We start from the raw sequence: 20,942 nt of genomic DNA on the forward strand, positions 1-20,942 counted from the left end.
CAACTTCAGCTTCATCCTCTTTCAGCCTCCCATGGAGTCACCAACTCCCTTGAGTCAAGTGCTCCTACATCCTTCCAATCTGACCCCTCTTCCTCATTCATTTCTGAGTCTCCCTTGTTCATCCTCTCTCACCTGAACAGTTACAAACATCTCCTGGCTAGTCTCTCTGCCTACTGCCTCTTGCCTCTGATCACTGCAGCCCTGGAGATCATGTTCTCTTAGGTCACTTACAAGACAGTGTTGAATCCCTCTTATGCATCAGAAGGCTTTTGACAAGTGATACCAACATACCTCTCTAGCCTCTGCCCCTTACCAGACTTGTCAGTTTTCACACTCTGACGTTCCACCATTCCCCACACATCCTGGCATCTTCAGGGCCTTCAAGAAACCCTCTATGTTCTTGGTGCTTTTACACCAGATGCTCAAGTTACCAGGAAGGTAACTTGCCTCTCAACCCACCCATACCCTCAAACTTCTAACTCACATCCTTCAACTCCCGGCTTAAATGTCATATTATGTTTCATGTGGATTCCTCTAAAGGCAGAGCCTCAATTGAGGACCTGTGTGCAGGTAGTTTAATTGGAAACTAATCACAGAAAGCAGGAGAGCAAAAAGGAAAGAGGGAAGATAGAAGAAACAAAGGAAGGAAAGTAAATAAGGTTGCTTATCAAGGTGGTTGCTATAGGAAATGTCAGGACCTACTGAAAACCACAATGAAAGCTTCTTAGAAATGTTCCTTCTTCTTAGAATGGAGCATTGGTCTACTCGCCTTTAGGGGCATTAACTCCCTGGGCAGTTCTGCACTCTACTTCCAAGTCCTAATGCTTCAGGTAGCAAAGCTGAGTGGCACAGCCCACACTCAGTAAATGGGAACTCTCCACTGCCTGAGCAGTGGAATCAGAGGTGGAAAGAGGGAGGTGATGAAAGGCCCTCAGGGAATCTGCTACATTTTTCTCTTTTTTTGGTAAAGCTATCCCCTGCTCCCACAGATTCAGTTCAGTTCAATTCAGTCTCTCAGTCATGTCCGACTCTTTGCGACCCATGGAGTGACTGCAGCACGCCAGGCTTCCCTGTCCCATCACTTACTCCCAGAGCTTACTCAAACTCATTGAGTAAGTGATGAGTCAGTGATGCCATCCAACCATCTCATCCTCTGTAGCCACCTTCTCCTCCTGCCCTCAATTTTTCCCAGAATCAGAGTTTACAATGAGTTGGGTCTTCGCAGCAGGTGGCCAAAGTATTGGAGCTTCAGCTTCAGCATCAGTCCTTCCAATGAATATTTAGGACTGATCTCCTTTAGGATTCAAACACCACCAATGGCTCAGAGGTTAAAGCCTCTGCCTGGAATGCGGGAGACCCAGGTTCGATCCCTGGGTTGGGAGGATCCCCTGGAGAAGGAAATGGCAACCCACTCCAGTACTCTTACCTGGAGAATCTCATGGAGGGAGGAACCTGGTAGGCCCCAGTCCATGAGGTCGCAAAGAGTCAGACATGACTGAGCGACTTCACTTTCACTTTCCTTTAGGATTGACTGCTTTGATCTCCTGGCAGTCCAAGGGACTCTCAAGAGTCTTCTCCAACACCACAGTTCAAAGTGTCATTTCTTTGGTGCTCAGCTTTCTTTATGGTCTAACTCTCACGTCCATACATGACTCCTGGAAAAGCCATAGCTTTGATTAGATGGACCTCTGTCAGCAAATAAATGTCTCTACTTTTTAATATGCTGTCTAGATTTGTCATAGCTTGATGGGATCACATGCCATGATCTTAGTTTTTTGAATGTTGACTTTTAAGCCTGCTTTTTCACTTTCACTTTCTCCTCTTTCACTTTCATCAAGAGGCTCTTTAGTTCCTCTTCGCTTTCTTCCATAAGGATGGTGTCATCTGCATATCTGAGGTTATTGATATTTCTTCCAACAATCTTGATTCCAGCTTGTGTTTCATCTAGCCCAGCATTTCATATGATGTACTCTACATTACTTTGTCAACAAAGGTCCGTCTAGTCAAGGCTATGGTTTTTCCAGTGGTCATGTATGGCTGTGAGAGTTGGACTATAAAGAAAGCTGAGCACCAAAACATTGATGCTTTTGAACTGTGGTGTTGGAGAAGACCCTTGCGAGTCCCTTCGAGAGCAAGGAGATCCAACCAGTCCATCCTAAAGGAGATCAGTCCTAGGTGTTCATTGGAAGGACTGATGTTGAAGCTGAAGCTCCAAAACTTTGGCTACCTGATGCGAAGAGCTGACTCATTTGAAAAGACCCTGATGCTGGGAAAGATTGAGGGCAGGAGGAGAAGGAGATGACAGAGGATGAGATGGTTGGATGGCATCACCGACTCAATGGACATGGGTTTGGGTAGACTCCGGTAGTTGGTGATGGACTGGGAGGCCTGGTGTGCTGCAGTTCATGGGGTCGCAAAGAGTTGGACATGACTGAGCGACTGACCTGAACTCTGCATATAAGTTAAATAAGCAGGGTGACAATATACAGCTTTGACATACTCCTTTCCCAATTTGAAACCAGTCTTGTACCATGTCTGGTTCTAACTGTTGCTTCTCGACCTGCATACAGATTTCTCAGGAGGCAAGTCAAGTGGTCTGGTATCCCACCTCTTTAAGACAAAAGTTATTCCAAAATCCTCTGTGCTTAGTCCTTACTGCAGTGTCTCCAAAGTTTATTGTGACTGATTACTGCTCACTATCCCACTCCAGTTATACTGTGAGCTCCCAGATGTTATGTTCTCCTAGTAGAGAAGTTGGTTGGCCCATTCTAGAATTCCTTGAACATTTGTTAAATAAATCAATCACTAAAGCCTCTCCTAAGTCATTCCATGATCCTAAATGTCTAATTCTGCATATGCTGGACCCAGACAAAAAGATAAGATACCAATTCATTAACAGGAAGTTTAAGATCTATAGCCCTGCTGTCAAAATATAACCAAATAATTTAGACTCAATTCAAAATGCTACAGTAAAGTTGTTTTCTTCCTGGCTATTGTTATTTTAAAAGAAATAAGTAAAAGAGACAGAGAGCAAACTCCTCTAGGCTGAAGGAATTTTAAATTTATATACATATATATATGCACACACTCTTTAAGTCACTGGTCAATACATCTTTATTATATTTTTTAAATGTTGTTATAAACTCAATCAATAAAAAGTTACCTTTAAAATAATTTTAAGCAAGTGGCTATATTTTTTCTATACCAGGCCCATTCAACTTAATTCGAATGATTTTTTTTTTTTCTGTACACTTCTCCTCCTGTTTGCTTGATGTGCCCTGACATAAATTCAATACAAATATGGGTGGTTGTTCAGAGAGGCAGCCTAGACATGTTAATTGGCTGATCACAGTAACAGTCTCATCCTAATTCTGGGCAGTTCTCATCCCTGAAAGAATCATGCTCCCAAATTCCTATAAATTCAAAATAATATTACAGTGCCTTTGATTGAGTGTGCCAGTTTGCATTATTTTTCCATTTTATAAAACATATGGCTGGGGAAAATGTGCATTGCACCCAAAAATGTGCAACACACAGCTCATAAATAATCTTTTAAGTTGAATTATGATGTTGCTGTTGGCTTTGGGTAAAGCGAGGCTTGCCATTCAATCCCTACTTGCTCAGCACATCCCGTGTGCTGGCACTGTGCTGCTGGTTGTATTTATAATTAGGGACACAGAGCCATTCTGCCATGTCAGGCTCCAAAAGTCCACAGTGTTTTAATAGTTTATCATCAAACTCTCTTGGAAAGTCAAATTGTTTCCACTTAGCAAAGCTAACTGATATCCCACGAATTATGCACACACCTAAAATAAAGAAGTTTTTCTCCCTTCAAAAGTGTTTACCATCTGTTAAACCTGATAGTCACTACAATTTTAACCAAACTCTATACTTAGATTTACATTTCAGTTCTCACCTAGTCTTTTTTTTTTTTTTTTGCCCAGAAGTGTTTTACCCCTTTCTGCATATATATATATAATACATATATACGCATTATATATAATATATATGTATATAGAATACATATACAAAATATATATGTAAGTATAAAATATGCATAACATAAAAGGTATAATTTTGGCAATTTTAAGTGTACACTTCAGTGGAATTACGTATATTCCCAGGTTGTGCTAGTGGTAAAGAATCAATTTGTCAATGCAGGGGACTTAAAAGATGTGGGTTCAATCCCTGGGTCAGAAAGATCCCCTGGAGAAGGGCATGGCTACCCACTCCAGTATTCATGCCTGGAGAATACCACGGACAGAGGACCCTGGCAGGCTACAGTCCACAGGGTCGCAAAGAACTGGATATGACCGAAGGAAATTAGCATACAAAAGTGTCAGGCAGTCATAACCTTTATTTCCAGAACTTTTTCATCATCCCAAACAGAAACTCTATATCCATTAAACAATAACGATGCATTCCCCTCTGCCCCAGCCCCTGCTAACCTCTGTTCTACTTTCTGTGTCTATTGGTTTGCCTATTCCAGGAAACTCAGATAAATGGAATCATATAGTGTTTGTTCTTTTGTGTCTGGCTTATTTTACCAAGCATACTGTTTTCAAGGTTTATCTATATTATAGCATGCATCAGAATTTCATTGCTTTTTTTGGCTGAATAATATTGCATGATCCAGCCTATGACTTGATCCTGTCTCACTCTGTGATGTGGGTAAGGAGACATAAGATGAACTTTAGGACACACCAGCCTCTGGGACTTCCTGGTGACCCAGTGGCTAACACTCCATGCTCCCAGTGAAGAGGGCCCAGGTTTGATCCCTGGTGAGAGAATTAGATCCCACATGCCGCAATGAAGACCCAGCACCACCAAGTAAATAAACAAATATTTTTAAATAAAAAAATAAAACACATCTGGTTTCAATATAGCTTGATGGTTTGGCTCATAGCCTCAAGAGCCAGATGGTACAAAGGCAGGATCTATTAAGTTACTTTGAGCAAGCAACTTATATTCTTGAAGGCCAGACTGCCCATCTGTCCAATGGGCTTAAAAATTGTGCCCACCTCAACCCAGTGGGATGAATATGGAAGCACTCAGACTAGGGGCTGGTGATGCCTAATACATTTTAGAGATGATTACTATTACTATTCAAGAAGGCAACTCTCTTGTGTGGGTATTTGGACTTGCATTTCTTTCCCTGGAAAAATATTATATAATCTTATTTTGGCTATGTCTAAAGAATGGAATGATATTAATACTATCTGGAGAAGTTTCATTTCCAAGTATTGAGAAATGATTTGGTCACAGTTTTTGCTGTCTTTCATACAAACAAGTAACACCACACTGACCAAAGGAATGACTTCTACCAAAATATTCCATTAAAACTTTCATTCTGCCTCCTCAAGTTTAGGGTTTTCCTTTCTCAACTAATGAATAACCAGACAATTTCTGGGCATGGATGTGACACAGCTTTGTGGCACACATAGGAATTTGTCACTCATCCACATATCTTCGGCCAGAACAAGAATCTGCCAGCCACAAATTCTGCCAGTTAGTCCCTCCCTCTGGCCGTAATCATGGGAATAACAGTCTTGGGAACACACCCCTGGCTCAAAGTAAACACCACCTATTCAAAAAGTACAAGACATGTCATATCCACAAGGGGAGACAACTTCAGGAGAGGGACACTTTTTTAAAATTTTAATTAAAAAAAAAACAACTCCCATCAGGGAAGGCATTAATTGGGTTTTAACTGAAAATGCAAAGCCATTTACATTTGCTTTAATATTGCCTAAGTGTCTGCTGCAAAGGCCTTGAAATATCATCTATTTCAATATTACCTCCATGTGAAAATGATTTTGAGATGTCTTCTGTATTCTTTGCTGGGGACTGAAAAGAAATCACTGCATTACCTTGCATTTGCTCTGAGAGTCATTAGCCTTAGACAGCACCATCATTTAAGAAATTTATCATCAGTGCTGTCCTTCGCACAATGTATTAGAGCAATACATTATAAAAGCACCTTACTCCCATGATGTATGGCTCCAAAGATGGCAACATCTGGAGACGAATGGGTCTAAGAATAGACCTGGTCTAATGAATGTATAGGTCCACCTTGGTTGTGTTATTCTGAAATAAACCAGTATTTGTTGTTCTCCACCAGCCCCTCAAACACTCCGAACAATCTTTACAACTTCCCTGATTTAACAAAGAAACAATTATTAGTGACATTAAATTGATTTTCATGACAAAGAAGGAAGGCTTCTAAATTAGTGGGCTGATACATTGAGGGATAACCTAGCCCAAGCGTGATGATAAATTTCAATCATGGCTTTCAGGAAAACTCTAATTTAGTCCACCTCTCGCTCACTTAAATTTTTCAGTAGATTCTCCAAAGGAGAGAGCGGAGATTAACGTCTGATGTCCTCAAGGGTATTAGAGCAAAATTGAGTCACAATTAATTCGTCTATACCAAATTCTAGCTTTCTACATGGCTGATGATACATTTTTTTTCCAAAGCTCAGTTGTCCCATTTCCATTCTTCAAAGTCCTGAATGCTGTCCTCTCCATTAGTTTGCTTAAATAAGACACAAATATTTTAGCTAACTACTGAAATAAATCATTATGAACGTTCAACCTCAGAGAAAATGATGGCAAATGAAAAAAATTCAACGGCTCAATCCATGCCTGCTAGAGTAAAATGCAGGGCCACAGACTTCTTTGTTAAAATGGATTCAGAGTTTCCAAAGTGCCCAAAGAAACTTTCCAGCAGTCTGGAAACTGGTCGTATTTGCTCATTTTAAGCACTGTGCCTCCAGGAATCAGTGTTAAAAAGTGATACTTGCATTCATCAATGACTCCTGTCATTCAGTGATACTTCCTTATAAGGAGTTCATCGATACTCCCTGTGCTAAGAGAAGAAAAGACAGAGGATAAAGTTCCTTGTGTGCACAGTCCCACCATGATGTCCAATTAGTGTATTTCCTGCAACTACGTTGACGCGCCAACCAGTTCAGAATATCAGTGTGATGAACTTGGAAGACTCCAGTTCCCTTGACTCCAGGACCAGCAACTTGAATCTTGAAAGAGACTTGGGGCTCTCCGTGTCTCTCACCCTACCATAAGCCTGTTTTATTACCCAACCTTAAAAAGCAAATGATTTCCCTCCCACAGGAAGTTATGGAAGGAGGAAAAAACCATAGTCTAGACCACTTGTCTGTGGTGGCCAGGGACTTGACGCTTTCAATGCTCCTGCAGCCTCCAAGGCGACACCCTATGCTATTTCTTACAGATTTACCAAACTACCAGGAAATCTTGATTGTGATGGGAAAGAAACAGGCAAAAAGAAACCCAGACAAGTCAGACGAGAGAGAGAGTGGCAGAACGGAAGAAGAAATGAAAAAGAAATGGATAAAAGAAATAAATTGCTGTGCTTCAAATTGGTTTATATTTAATGAGCTAACAACTATCTTAAATCAGAAATCCTATTCTTAGAAGTTAAAAAAGAATCTATTCAATGCCTGGAGAGCAGCACTGAATATCATCTTCCAAAGACATTATTTCCTTTCATGAAAGAGAGAACCTTGGCAAAATAAAATATTTAATTAAGGAACATATCATTGTGTCATTGAATAATTTTCCAAGACTATTATATTTCCTCCTTTTTCACTTTGATGAATAACTAAACTTTCACTGTTTGTTATTTGCATTATATTAGTTTGTTCTCCTTTCTGTTTCCTGTTTGCTAAGTTCTTTCTGAGAATAGGATTTGATTCAAGGTGGCTTTTAGCTTATTAAATACAAAAAAAGAAAGAGAGAGAGAAGGCTCAGTATTATCATAAAACTCTGTATTTATTCCAAGATCCTGTTTCTCCAGATTCTTTGAAGCAAGTGTACCCCAAAACCTTACCACTCCCCCAATCCACAAGTGCCATGACGTTCAGCTGATTTCATTTAACATTAACACATCCTCTGCACCTAAGTATAGATATTGGTGCACGGTGTCCTCTGTGGGAAGCTCAAGGCCTTTATCAGCCCCGTCTTTATCCCTTTCACCTAGAAGGACAAGCTCATGACCACAGCAAACTTTAGGCCATCCTTCTCACACCTCTTCCCACCACTGATTAAGCAAATCTGAATTGTCAAATACTCTCCAATTTACTGCCTGTCTCACTCCTTTTCCTCTGTACCTTTCTTTCTTTGTCATCAACATTAACATCCAAGATCTGCATGACATACGGCAAAGCACATGATGTGATTTAATCTCTCATCTCTGGAAAACAAAACACCATGCCACCGGGACCAGCGTAATGGCAAAGTTCTACATTGAAGCTTGGAGTCAAAGTCCCAGTCAATAAAAGAGCTTTCTGATAGTTTTCTATGCCTGTGTGTGTGGGGGGGTGTGGGTGGGTGTGGGTGTGGGTGTGTGTGGTCAGTCATGTCCGACTCTTTGCAACCCTGTGGGCTGTAGCCCACCAGGCTCCTCTGTCCATGGGACTTTCCAGGCAAGAATACTAAGGGGGTTGCCATTTCCTTCTCCAGGGGCTCTTCCGAACCCAGGGATCAAAGCCACATCTTCTGTGTCTCCTGCATTGGCAAATGGATTCTCTACCACTGTGCCACCTGGGAAGCCCATAAATAAAACATATGTCTTCTTAACATACATCATATATCTCTTGGGGACCTTGTGGAGAACAAGAGATTAGGATGAAATAAAGTTCAGCTGGGAGGCAGCAGACTATAATGACTGAGTGGTCCTCTGGCATCTGAGGCTTTACTGCTTTCTGGCTCTGAGCCTTTGGGCAAACATCCTATTTTCTCCATTTTACATTTTACTTGGTGGCACATGATAACTTGTGGATAAATATCTACTCATTTTACCATTATTCTTGGGATGCTGGTTTAGTATCATTTTCAAGCTTCTATTCTAATCAGAAGGGATATGTCCACCTTGTTTTTAATTTAAGGCAAATAGAAGAGGTGGCCTTGAAAAACCAAGAGGATAAATCATTAAAAAAATTACAGCAAAGTATTGTGCTTTGACCATGGTATATCAGTGAAAGCTAGGAAGTCATGCTTTGGTTCCATTAATCAGATACTTGTTTAGGATTAAGCACCTAATACATTTCTAAACTGTGCCAGTCACTGTCAGAATACAAAAGAGGTATGGGACCTGGATTTTTGAGTCAAAGAGCTACAAATCTGGTGGAGGAACCAAGATGGACATACAATGATGGGATCTGGTATTTTTAGTGACTGAAGCACATCTGAAACAAAGGACAGACAAGTGTGGGTGACCGTAATCGGGAAGCCGACAGAAAAAAGGAATTTGAACCAGGCCTGATTGGGAAGGTCAGACTAACAGAGCCACAAGGAAAAAGTGTGGGTGTCCTAGGAGGAGGCCTCAGTGTGAGCAGAGAAACAGAGACAGACCTGACAGTGACAGCTAGCAATGGGGAACAGATCCTGCTTCAAGATTATTGGAGATTACTTGGCCGTTTCCACTGAAATTAATAATGTTCAAGGAGCCAGTTTCAGAAGAGAGATTATGAAATGAGCTGAGTTTTGTAATTCTGATGTCTCATAAGATGTTTCAGAGTCTAGTGGAATTTAAGAAGGGTTGGGATTCAATTTCTCCACCCATTTTCTTAATCAGTCATGGGAAGGCAGTCATGGGAAGATATCAACCCAGTTTTTTCTTCACAAGATATGTATGCATGCAATCTTTCCTCCATCTCCAGAATAAAAAATAAATAAATAAAAGCCATTTGAAACTGATGGTAGCTACCATTATGTTTCAAGATGAGAACGTTAAACCAAATTGAACTTTAATCGTCTTACAAGCCTTTTAGTTGTACACCAGATCAATCAGCATCTATGAATTCTTTTATGATATTCTTGAGAAACACCCTGGGAAGACGAAATGAAATGGTGAGATGCTCACATCCAAAGGGTCCTTACTTCATCTGGTCAATTAGAATTGCCTTTGGAATTTATGATGCAAGCCAGAGTACTACATAGATTTTGCAGTAAGAAATGAAATTAGCCTCATAAATGTTCCCAACTGAAAGGCCAAAAGAACCGGAGGCAAAAAAAAAAGACTTAGAAATAAACCAGTCGTCTCACTCTCTTCTAAACTGGGTGTCACAATACAATTCCTTAACAAAATCAAATGATATATACTTGGGGGCCAGTGGAGGACATCATGGTGTCATTTGAGTCCTCTGAGTTTCTGTAGAGAACCAGTTTTGCAGAAACTTTTGTATATTCCAGCCTCAACTCAAGGACAACAGATGATTGGAGGAACAAAATCTTTAAGGTTGGCAAAGACAAAAGGCTCTTCTTGTTAATATGTTGCCTTCCAGCAAGCACTACTTCTCAGCAGGTGATATGAGACTCTGCCACCTACCATGATGGCTAAACAGGTTTAGATCTCAAAGTCTTTCTTCTCCTTGATAGAGACTTCTTCTTTAAAACTGTTGATGAAGATTTCACAGGTTTCTTTGAAAATAATTATTAAAAAAGAAATGGCTCCCAGGCTTTACCCACGCATAGCAATAAGCCTCAGCTACAAGCAAGTTTTTTAAGTCAAGAATTTTCATTCCAAAACACAGCTTTGTAGAAATACATTAAAAAAAAAAACCTTATTAATTGAAGCAGGCTACAGGCCAATTATTCCAATGGATTAAAAACAATTCCAAAATAATAAAATATACAATAGTGCTTATTTTTTCCTCTTAATATCACCACAATCTTAGAAAATCTTTGAGGCATTGCACCAAAAGTAACTTGGATCTTTAATGACAAATTTTTTTTTTTTTTTTTTGGTTGTGCCACATAGCATGTGGGATCTTAGTTCCCCAACCAGGGATCAAAGCCAGGACCCCTGCAATGGGAGTACAGAGCCTTCACCACTGGACCGCCACTGAAGTCCCTCTACTGACAATTAATTACAAAAAATCAACCAGGGAGGTTTGAAGAGTAAAGAAAATGTAACCAGGTATAGTGTACATTCATTTGCATTACTTAAATAAGCTATGTTTTTCTTAAAGCTTGTTTAGTATTTTGCCAAAGATGTTTTATTTTATAAGTGGATAAATTTTATCATTTTCACAGACTAAAATTTTTAAATGTAAGATAGGCAAAAAGGTTACCTACTGAATGGGAGGAGATATTTGCAAATTATATATCAGATAAGGGGTTAAAATAAAAATATTCAAAGAATTCACACAATTCAACATCAAAAAAAAAAAAAAACCCAGGCAGTGGATCTGAATAGATATTTTGGAAAAATACAGATGGCCAACAGGCACATGAAAAGATGCTCAGCACCACGACTCATCAAGGAGGTATAAAGCAAACCCACAATGAGACACCACCTCATACCTGCAGAATGGCTATTACCAAAAAGACAACAAATAACCAATGTTGCTACGGAGGAAAGGATACCCCTGTGCATAGTTGGTGGGGATATAAATTGGTGCAGCCACCATGTTTTAAAAAAGTATGGAAATTCCTTAAAAGACTGAAAATAGAACTACCATAAGATCCAGCAATTCCACTCCTTGTTATTTATCTGAAGAAAACAAAAACACTGATTTGAAAAGATAAACATGCCTCTATTTTATGGCAGCAGCCCTTACAATAGCCAAGATATGGAAACAACCCAAGTGCCCTCAAAAGATGAATGGATAAAAAAGATGTACGGTATCTACATTATATATATGTACATCTATGAAAGTGAAAGTGTTAGTCACTCAGTTATGTCCAACTGTCTTTGACCCCATAGACTGTAGCCCACCAGGCTCCTCTGTCCATGGAATTCTCCAGGAAAGAATACTGGAGTGGGTAGCCATTCCCTTCTCCAGGGGATCTTCCCAACCTAGAGATGAACCCCAGTCTCCTGCATTGCAGGCAGATTCTTTACAGTCTTGAGACACCAGGGAAGCCTCTGTGTGTGTGTGTGTGTGTGTGTGTGTGTGTGTGTGTGTGCATGTAAAGCTGCTTCAGTCATGTCCGACTCTTTGCAACCCAGTGGACCCTATGGACTGTAGCCCGCAAGGCTCCCCTGGCCATGGGATCCTCCAGGCAAGAATACTGGAGTGGATTGCCATGCCCTCCTCCAAGGGATCTTCCCAAGGAATTGAACCTGTGTCTCCTGTGGCTCCTGCACTGCAGGCGGATTTTTTTTATCTCTGAGCCACCGGGGAAGCCCCATATATATGTGTATACATATATGTAAGTATACATGTATACACACACATATATATACACATATATATGTATACTGGACTGTTACTCAACCACAGGCTAAAAGAAATCTTGCCATTTGCAAAAACATGGATGCACCTGGAGGGTACTATGCTAAGTGAACTAAGTCAGACATAGGAAGAAAAATACTGTATGATTTCAGTTATAATTTCAGTTATATGTGGAATCTAAAAAACAAAAGAAATGAATACACATAACAAGACAGAAACATAGTTATAGATACATAGAATGAACAGGTGTGTGCCAGAGGGAAAGAGAGAGAAAGGAAGGAAGAAATAGGTGAAGGAGACCAAGAGATACAAACCTCCAACTGCAAAATAAATTACTCATGGTATGAAATGCACAGTGTAGGGACGATGGTCAGTAACTACATAATATTTTTTATGGTGGCATATCACAACTGGATTTATCATGGGGATTGTTTTGAAGTGTGTAGAAATTCCAAGTCACCATGTTGTGAAACAGCAATTAACACAGTATTGTAAATCAATTACACCTCAAAAAACAAACTCATAGAAAAAGAAATCAGATATGTGTTTATCAGAGGTGGGGGTTGCATGAGGGAAGAATAGAATGAAGGCGGTCAAAAAGTATAGATGATCCAGTCTTAAGACCAATAAGTAATAGTGATGTGATGTACAACATGATAAATATAATGAACATTTCTATATTTTACACATGAAAATTAAGAGTAAATCTTACATTTTGTTTTTTTCACTACAAAATGCTTTTTCCACTTCTTCTACTTTGTGCCTGTATGAGATGATGGTGTTCACTAAGCTGATTGAGTCGATCCATGATGTAAGTCAAATCTTTATACTGTACACCTTAGACTTAATACAGTTCAGTATGTCAATTATACTCAATAAAACTGAAAGAAAAAACTGAGGTAAATAATTACAAAAAGACCAAAGAGTTCACAAGGCTAAAAGACAGACCATATACTAGCTTATTTCTTGAAAAGTAAACATATTTAGCAGAAATAAATGAATATCTAATACCAAAAAAATGCACATTCTTAATTGAAAACAAAAACTCATTATACTAACTGTAAAAGCAGGAGATGTGCTTTATGCTGCCCCTTACTGAATAAGATCCCTCATATCCTTCCTTTCCTTTCCACTCTCTCCCCAAACACATACACACACACCACATACACACCACATAATTACAAGAAATTCTTTCCATGAACCGATGATGTGGTGAAGAGAAAGCTCTCTATAGTCATTTCCCACGAAAAACAAAAGTTCCACTTTTAGCTCCTTCCTTGAAGCTAAGACATCAGAATGCCCATGCTGAAATACAACTGTTACACCTCAGAGGGTAGAACACTGCAGTCAACATTAACAACTCGTTGGTAACTTGGTTCTGGCTCTTTGGAGCTCAGAAATTTGCATAAGTGTTCTAAATCCCTTCATGGGTAAACAACTTAGGTGTTTATACAACAATGCAAGTTCATATAGTTGCTGGGGAGGTGTTATGAAATGATGTCTGTCAAGAGCTTACTTTGTGCCTCATGCCTCATGAACTGCAGAAGGGGTTCCATCAGCAGAAAACGCTGCTCTCTGGTGATTGTAATTACTCCCATCAGCTAACAGGAAGGGGCAGGACCCAAGCTGGCTCAGTCAGATACTTAGATGGAAGGTATAAAGAAATGCATAGATGAAAGTAGTGGAAGATCTGGGTCCCTCACTGCAGTGGGGAGGGGAAACATCTAAGATAAAACCACCTCCTGGTCAAGCTGGTCTGTAGCTAGGCCTGACTGGTGACTCACCTGCCATCCCCACAGATGCCACAATCTCCAGACTGGTGGGCAGGTGTCTTAGTCCCTGTGGGCTGCTACAACAGAAATATCATAGACTGGGCAGCTTATAAGCAGCTGAAATTTATTTGCCAGTCCTGGAGGTTGTAGAATCCAAAATCAAGGTGCTAGAAGATTCAGTGACTGATGAAAACCCTCTTACTGGTTCACAGACATCCTTCTAGTGGTGTCATCAAATGATGGAAGGGGCAAGGGTGCTCTCTGAGGTCTCTTTCGTAAGGGCACCAATTCCACTCACGAGGGTTCTACCCTTATGATCCAAACACTTCCCAAAGGCCCTGCCTCTCATACCACCATCCGGAGAGTTAGGTTTAAACATAGGCATTTGTGGGGCATGAAAACATCAGACTAGGGCAGTGAAGTTAGTAGAAGCAGACCTGTGCAAGTACAGAGCATTTGGATAATTGATTTCTATTCCTTAGATCACTTCCTGGGAAACATTAAAGTTGTACTCTTTCACCCAGGGTGCTCACAGGGAACAAAAACTCCCCAGAGAGACACTTCTTGATCATTCAGTACATCTTACACAGAGCATTTCTGGAATTAGCAGTCTCCTAAACACTGGGGGAAATGTTTGGCAAAATCCCAAGATCATTTTACATCTTGGTTTGCTCTTTTTACCTTAGATTATTTAGATTTGGTAATCCAAGTTCATATAATCAACTTAAGAGAGAAATTTAGAAACCGTATCATCATTCTTAGTCATGCTGGAATGACGTTTAGGACACAGGGTTCAGGATCTTTAACAAAAGCCACAAGTCCTTGAGAGATACAGAGAGATGGACAACTCATACAGAATCACACACTTCTGTGAAAAAGCCTTTTTCTTACACTCCACTGTTGACTCTTGAAGATTTAGGCCATTAGTTACACTGGGTGTTAGAGGAAGATCAGCGGGATGGATTCTGTGTGTAACGCATGCTAACTGGCACCCTAACTGGCACCTTTCCATACCTTTGGTGAAGGTGGTCACAGGTGGACACCACTTGGGTGTATTCATTCCCATCCCAACCCCACAGAACAGAACTGATGTATCTGGATCTGGCTGGAAGGTATGCACTCAGAGAAAGGTTGTGGTTTTGCCCAGACTACAGACTATTATATCAAAGAACAATAAATGTTACATCCTGAGGAATGAGGGAGCATGGTCCTCAGGTATAAGCAGTTTCTCCAGAGTTTCCTCATGGTGGACAAAGACTGACTTTGCCTGCAGATGAGGATGTGTTTTATCTTCCTTTTAGATACCTCTATATTTTGAGGAAGAAGATACTCTAACACTACAGGAAAGCAGCTTACTGTAGCCTAAATAGATTCCCTCTGTCCTGTAGGTAATATCCTGGGTGCCAGACCCACACAAGGCCCTAATAGTGGGAAGCCCCCGCTCCCCTTTGGAAATAGGAGATGCTATGGGTCGTAAGCGGAGAAGGCAGTGGCACCCCACTCCAGTACTCTTGCCTGGAAAATCCCATGGATGGAGGAGCCTGGTAGGCTGCAGTCCATGGGGTCATGAAGAGTCAGACCCGACTCAGCGACTTCACTTTCACTTTTCACTTTCATGCATTGGAGAAGGAAATGGCAACCCACTCCAGTGCTCTTGCCTGGAGAATCCCAGGGATTGGGGGGCCTGGTGGGCTGCTGTCTATGGGGTCACACAGAGTCGGACACGGCTGAAGTGACTTAGCAGTAGCAGCAGCATGGGTCGTAAGAGGGCTTCCCTGGCAGATCAGTTGGTGAAGAATCCACCTGCAATGCAGAAGACCTGGGTTTGATCCCTGGGTGGGGAAGATCCCCTGGAGAAGAAATGGCTACTCACTCTGATCCTTTTGCCTGGGAAATCCCATGGACAGAGAAGCCTGAAAGGCTACAGTCCATAACTGAGCAACTAAACCCCCACCACCATGGATCATAAGCCTGGAGCAAAGCCCATATCATTGCCATCAGAGCAGAGATGCCCTTCTTGCAACTAAAGCCAACACAGAGGAAAACAGACTTGCAAGATGTAAAAGTAACATTTCCAGGTGATCATGTCAGGATACCCCTGAACTATAGCCCTCTAAAGCTTTATACTATATATAGTAACAGTAATGTCTTTTCTGCTTAAGCTAGTTTGAGTTGAGTTTCTAAAGCTTCAATAAGAAAGTGACTGAATAATCCACTCCTATTCTTAAAAATTCATGCAAAATTTGCATGCTCCTTCATAATACATCCATGTTTATTTTAAAAGAAAAATATGTTAAATTATTTACCTTTGAGTAGACCTGACTTTCTCAGAAGATATGCCATGTTTATACAGTGTCTTCTAACCCCCCTGACTCATTGCTGAGGATCCCAGTTTTGGGGTTGCCTGGTTGTGGAAGAATGCAATAGTGCCTTTTTAGTTCTTTAGATCTTAACTATCCTGAAGGCAAAGAAAGGACATGTCAAAGAAGATGAAGAAGAATTACATTCTAGGGAGGCTTACGCATCGACTCCTGGCCTTCTCTGCCTGGAATCCCGTTGACTGCCATATGGCTAAAGTTTCAGATCAGATCAGATCAGTGGCTCAGTCTTGTCCGACTCTTTGAGACTCATGAATCACAGCACGCCAGGCCTCCCTGTCCATCACCAACACCCGGAGTTCACCCGGACTCATGTCCATCGAGTCAGTGATGCCATCCAGCCATCTCATCCTCTGTCATCCCCTTCTCCTCCTGCCCCCAATCCCTCCCAGCATCAGAGTCTTTCCCAATGAGTCAACTCTTTGCATGAGGTGGCCAAAGTACTGGAGTTTCAGCTTTAGCATCATTCTTTCCAAAGAAAGCCCAGGGCTGATCTCCTTCAGAATGGACTGGTTGGATCTCCTTGCAGTCCAAGGGACTCTCAACAGTCTTCTCCAACACCACAGTTCAAAAGCATCAATTCTTCGGCACTCAGATTTCTTCACAGTCCAACTCTCACATCCATACATGACCAAAGGAAAAACCATAGCCTTGACTAGACGAACCTTTGTTGGCAAAGTAATGTCCCTGCTTTGGAATATGCTATCTAGGTTGGTCATAACTTTCCTTCCAAGGAGTAAGCATCTTTTAATTTCATGGCTGCAGTCACCATCTGCAGTGATTTTGGAGCCCAGAAAAATAAAGTCTGACACTGTTTCCACTGTTTCCCCATCTATTTCCCATGAAGTGATGGGACTGGATGCCATGATCTTCGTTTTCTGAATGTTGAGCTTTAAGCCAACTTTTTCACTCTCCACTTTCACTTTCATCAAGAGGCTTTTGAGTTCCTCTTCACTCTCTGCCATTACGGTGGTGTCATCTGCATGAGCCCTATGTGCCCTATGCTTTATATGTATTATCTAAGTTCTCAGAAAACTTGAGGCAGTTACCATTATTATCTCTACTTTATGGATGAAAGGGCATTGAGATTAACTCAGATTTAAAAACAATTTACATGATCACAAACTTAAGAATAGCGCCATAATCAAAATCTAACCAATCATCACCACCATTATCACCATATATATTATGTTCTAGGCACTGCTCAAGTATTTGACGTAAATAACTAATCATTTAGCGACTATTACCCTTTCATTAAAAATGAAGAGACTAAAGTTAACTGACTGGCTTAAAATGTCATAGTGAATATGTTCCAAAACCAGACAGTCCTGCTCCAGTGCCTACAAATTTGTCTAATGTACTACCTTCTTTACTAGGCCTGGATGAAAAGCTTCTTCCAAAGTAAAATAGTCCCCAGCATTCTTATGCCATCCCACCCACCCATGTAAAAAGCTAGAACTTCTATGAAACCAAAGCAATCGTGACTTCCCATTGAAAACTAAGAGTGAGAAGCAGAAAACTTGCCCTTCAAAACCTCACGTGTCCCTAGATGAAACTCAAAGTTGTACCTTCTAAACTGTGAGCTCATAGCTGTTCTCTGGATTGACCGAGGCACAGTGAGCTCCTCTTGTAGGTAGAGTGGAAAGGTTGCACCTCTTTTCAAAACTGCTGCTAAAACAAATACCACAAACTTAGTGGCTTAAAAAAAGAAAAAAAACCCTCACATTTATTATCTTATGGTTCTGGAAGTCAGACATGGAAAACGGGTCAGTAGGGACTTCTCTGACGATCCAGTGGTTAAGACTCTGCCGTTCCAATGCTGGGGCCACAGATTCAATTCCTGGTCAAGGAAGTAAGATCCCTCATGCTGCAAGCATGGCCCAAAAATAAAAAATTAACTAGATAAAGTTTAAAAATAAAGGGTTTCTCCGATGGTCTGGTGGCTGGGAGTCTGCCTTCCAGTGCTGGAGATGCAGGCGTGATCCCTGGTGGGGGAATTGGGCCCATGGGCCACAACTACTGAGCCTGTGCGCTCTGCAGCCCACATGCCATGAAAAGCCTGTAGGCTGCAACGAAAGATTATATATGCCGCAGCTGGGACCTAATGTGGCCAAATAAATAGATACATAAATATTTTAAAAAATAAAATGGGTTAGCAGGGTTGTGTTCCTCCTGGAGATGCTAGGGGAGAATGTTTCCTTGCTTTTTCCAGCTTCTAGAGGCTGCCTGTAGTCCCTAACTCGACATCCCTTCCCCCATTTTCAAAGTCAGTGGTGTAGAATCTTCTCATCTCTACTGCCTCTTTCACTTATAATGACCCCAGTAACTACAGTGGACCCATCTGGACAACCCAGGATACCATCTCAAGGTTCCTAAGCTCATCACATTGCAAAGGTCCTTTTGCCATGTCAGGTATCCGCTCCTCGGGTTCCAGGGATGTGGACCTGGTTGCTCTACAGCTACTATTGTACTCACCACAGTAGGCAGAGGAGGGGTCAGCATCCGCAGTGGCCCACAGACACCGCCTCTAGAAAATAAGTCCGACTTCAGGAGTTCAGCGTTCAATCTCTCTACTCCAGCCCTGCATCCTGGGGTGGAACTAGCCAGCCCTGTTTGCTCAGTCTGGGAGGAATCTAAGACAAAGGGGTGGAGACAGATCCCACAATGATCCTTGTCTCTTCTAGGTCAAAGGTCACACTGCCTTTTAACCCAGAGCACTGCCATTTATGGTTGCCAGGATGCAATCACCTGTGGGAATTAATTTCATCTACTTCTTTCAGAATAAGTTTCCACAGGCCTCTCTTCGATAGCTGTGTTTAAAAACACAGTATGAATAGTGATTGTTTCCTTGTCTAGCTCTGAGATCACTGTGCTTTCCACGCTTCATAATAGTAAGTGATTTATCTGTTCTATAGCTTGCTTTCTTGGATTCCCTCCCAGGTCATGTTGAAATGGGCATTATCAGATTTTCCCAGTCTCTGTTTTCTTTGCTATTAGAGAAATGGAACTGAAATACCCACAGCTTTCTTTTCAGACACTTCTCAACCAATTGACTTCATTCCTATCATAAAAAAAATTAATAAATAAGTCTATGTTCTTTCAGTCTTGCATACAACTCTGAGATCTTTTCCCTCCCTTGAATTTTGGAGTAAATGAAAGCAGACAGGGACCAACACAGGCTTTTGTTAAGATTACAGACAAATTATGTACATTATGAATGACAAACAGAAAAATAAAGAATAAAAATTCCGCCTACAAATACATTGGACTGGGGAGAAGAAAAGCCCTAAATTTAAGAATTCCATTGGTCAGACCCTTAACTACAGGTACTTTTAAAACTTTTGGCCAAACGCTTAGGTATTCAAAGGAGATCTAGAATGGAGTTTGTAGGGAGACCAAAGGAAAAGTGGATTGCTTTTCCCGTAAGAGAATGAGACACTTGTTGGTTTTATTTTTACTATTTTAAATCTTAGAAAGCAGCTGCACATAAATGAAAATAATGGTCTTTCAACAAACTTTAGAAAAACAGGTAATGAGCCAGATTTGGCCTATGGGTCATAGTTTACTAGCCTCTGATCTAGTTCTTGAAGCCAATAAATTCTCCCCCATTCTTGACATGTTTTTTTTTTCTTTTTTGCTTGAGCTAAATCAAGTCAGGATACTGAGTGAAACTCTATTTCAGTAGAACTGGTTTCCTTTGTATTGCAATTAGAAACATTAATGTGAGGTGTCCTCATCATACTGCCAAGGGATCTGAAATACAAACAAGGTTAAGAACCTCTGAGTAACACACCAAAGTGTAAAAATGAGTACTCTGTATATACACTTCTCAGGAACCAACTATTCCTGAGAGATTATATGTGATGAAATTACAACTAGGTTATTAAAAGTTGGGGAGGTTTAACAGAAACCATAAGACATGAAAACAAGATCAGTGAGAGAGTAGCATCCATCCTCTGCTTGGTGCTGTCATAAGAACATCAGCAGAACAGGATGGGTCCAGGCCTAAGCCCAAGTGGCATTTCTCATGGTAAAGCATGATTTTATTCTGACTGAGAGTCAGCTTGGGAGCAGGAACTCATATGGATTCTGTTAAGTGCTGAGCCCTGGGCTTGAATCCCACGTTCATCTCTAGGTAGCTGTGGGTCCTGGGACTACCTACTTGATTTCTGTCTCAATTTCCATCTCTGTCAAACGTCACACAGCTCGTAAGGATAACAAAGGACAAAATGCAGTTAAAGAACGGCAGACACTTCTCTTGCTCTCCTTTTCGCTGTGGTTATTGGTTTCCTAGTGACTACTGAAAACAAAAGGCAGGAGCATTCCACAAATGTGTAGAAGCACACAGCTTCTCATTTCGCATTTCAGGTTTTTATTAAGCAAACTGATAAGACTTATATTCTGTAATTGGTACGTGTTCTTCTTTTTGCCTAATGACACTAATCTGTTTTTATCTGAGTCATTTAACCACGTTTCATGATTAGCACAGGCAAGGTTTTAGGGATTTAAAGCATTTGTTTGATGTTTTCGCTTTTAGGCATGTTTGATTATTTATTAAAATTGATAAAATCAGC

At 40.9% G+C, this 20,942-nt stretch overlaps 1 long non-coding RNA gene across 1 annotated transcript in view; it reads right to left on the reverse strand.

The window, feature by feature from the left end:
* Window positions 1–18,982, reverse strand: part of LOC147348254 (uncharacterized) — a 37,911-nt gene extending 18,929 nt beyond the window's left edge. The window contains exon 1 of the long non-coding RNA XR_015151299.1: window positions 18,844–18,982. This is a non-coding gene — a long non-coding RNA (uncharacterized LOC147348254). The remainder of the gene's footprint in view (window positions 1–18,843) is intronic.
* Window positions 18,983–20,942: the final 1,960 nt, after the last annotated feature.

This window comes from Bos grunniens, chromosome 22 (genome assembly GCF_055505025.1).
Source record: "Bos grunniens cultivar Pamir isolate PY7600 chromosome 22, Bosgru_T2T1.0, whole genome shotgun sequence".
In the NCBI taxonomy this organism is placed as follows: domain Eukaryota; kingdom Metazoa; phylum Chordata; class Mammalia; order Artiodactyla; family Bovidae; genus Bos; species Bos grunniens.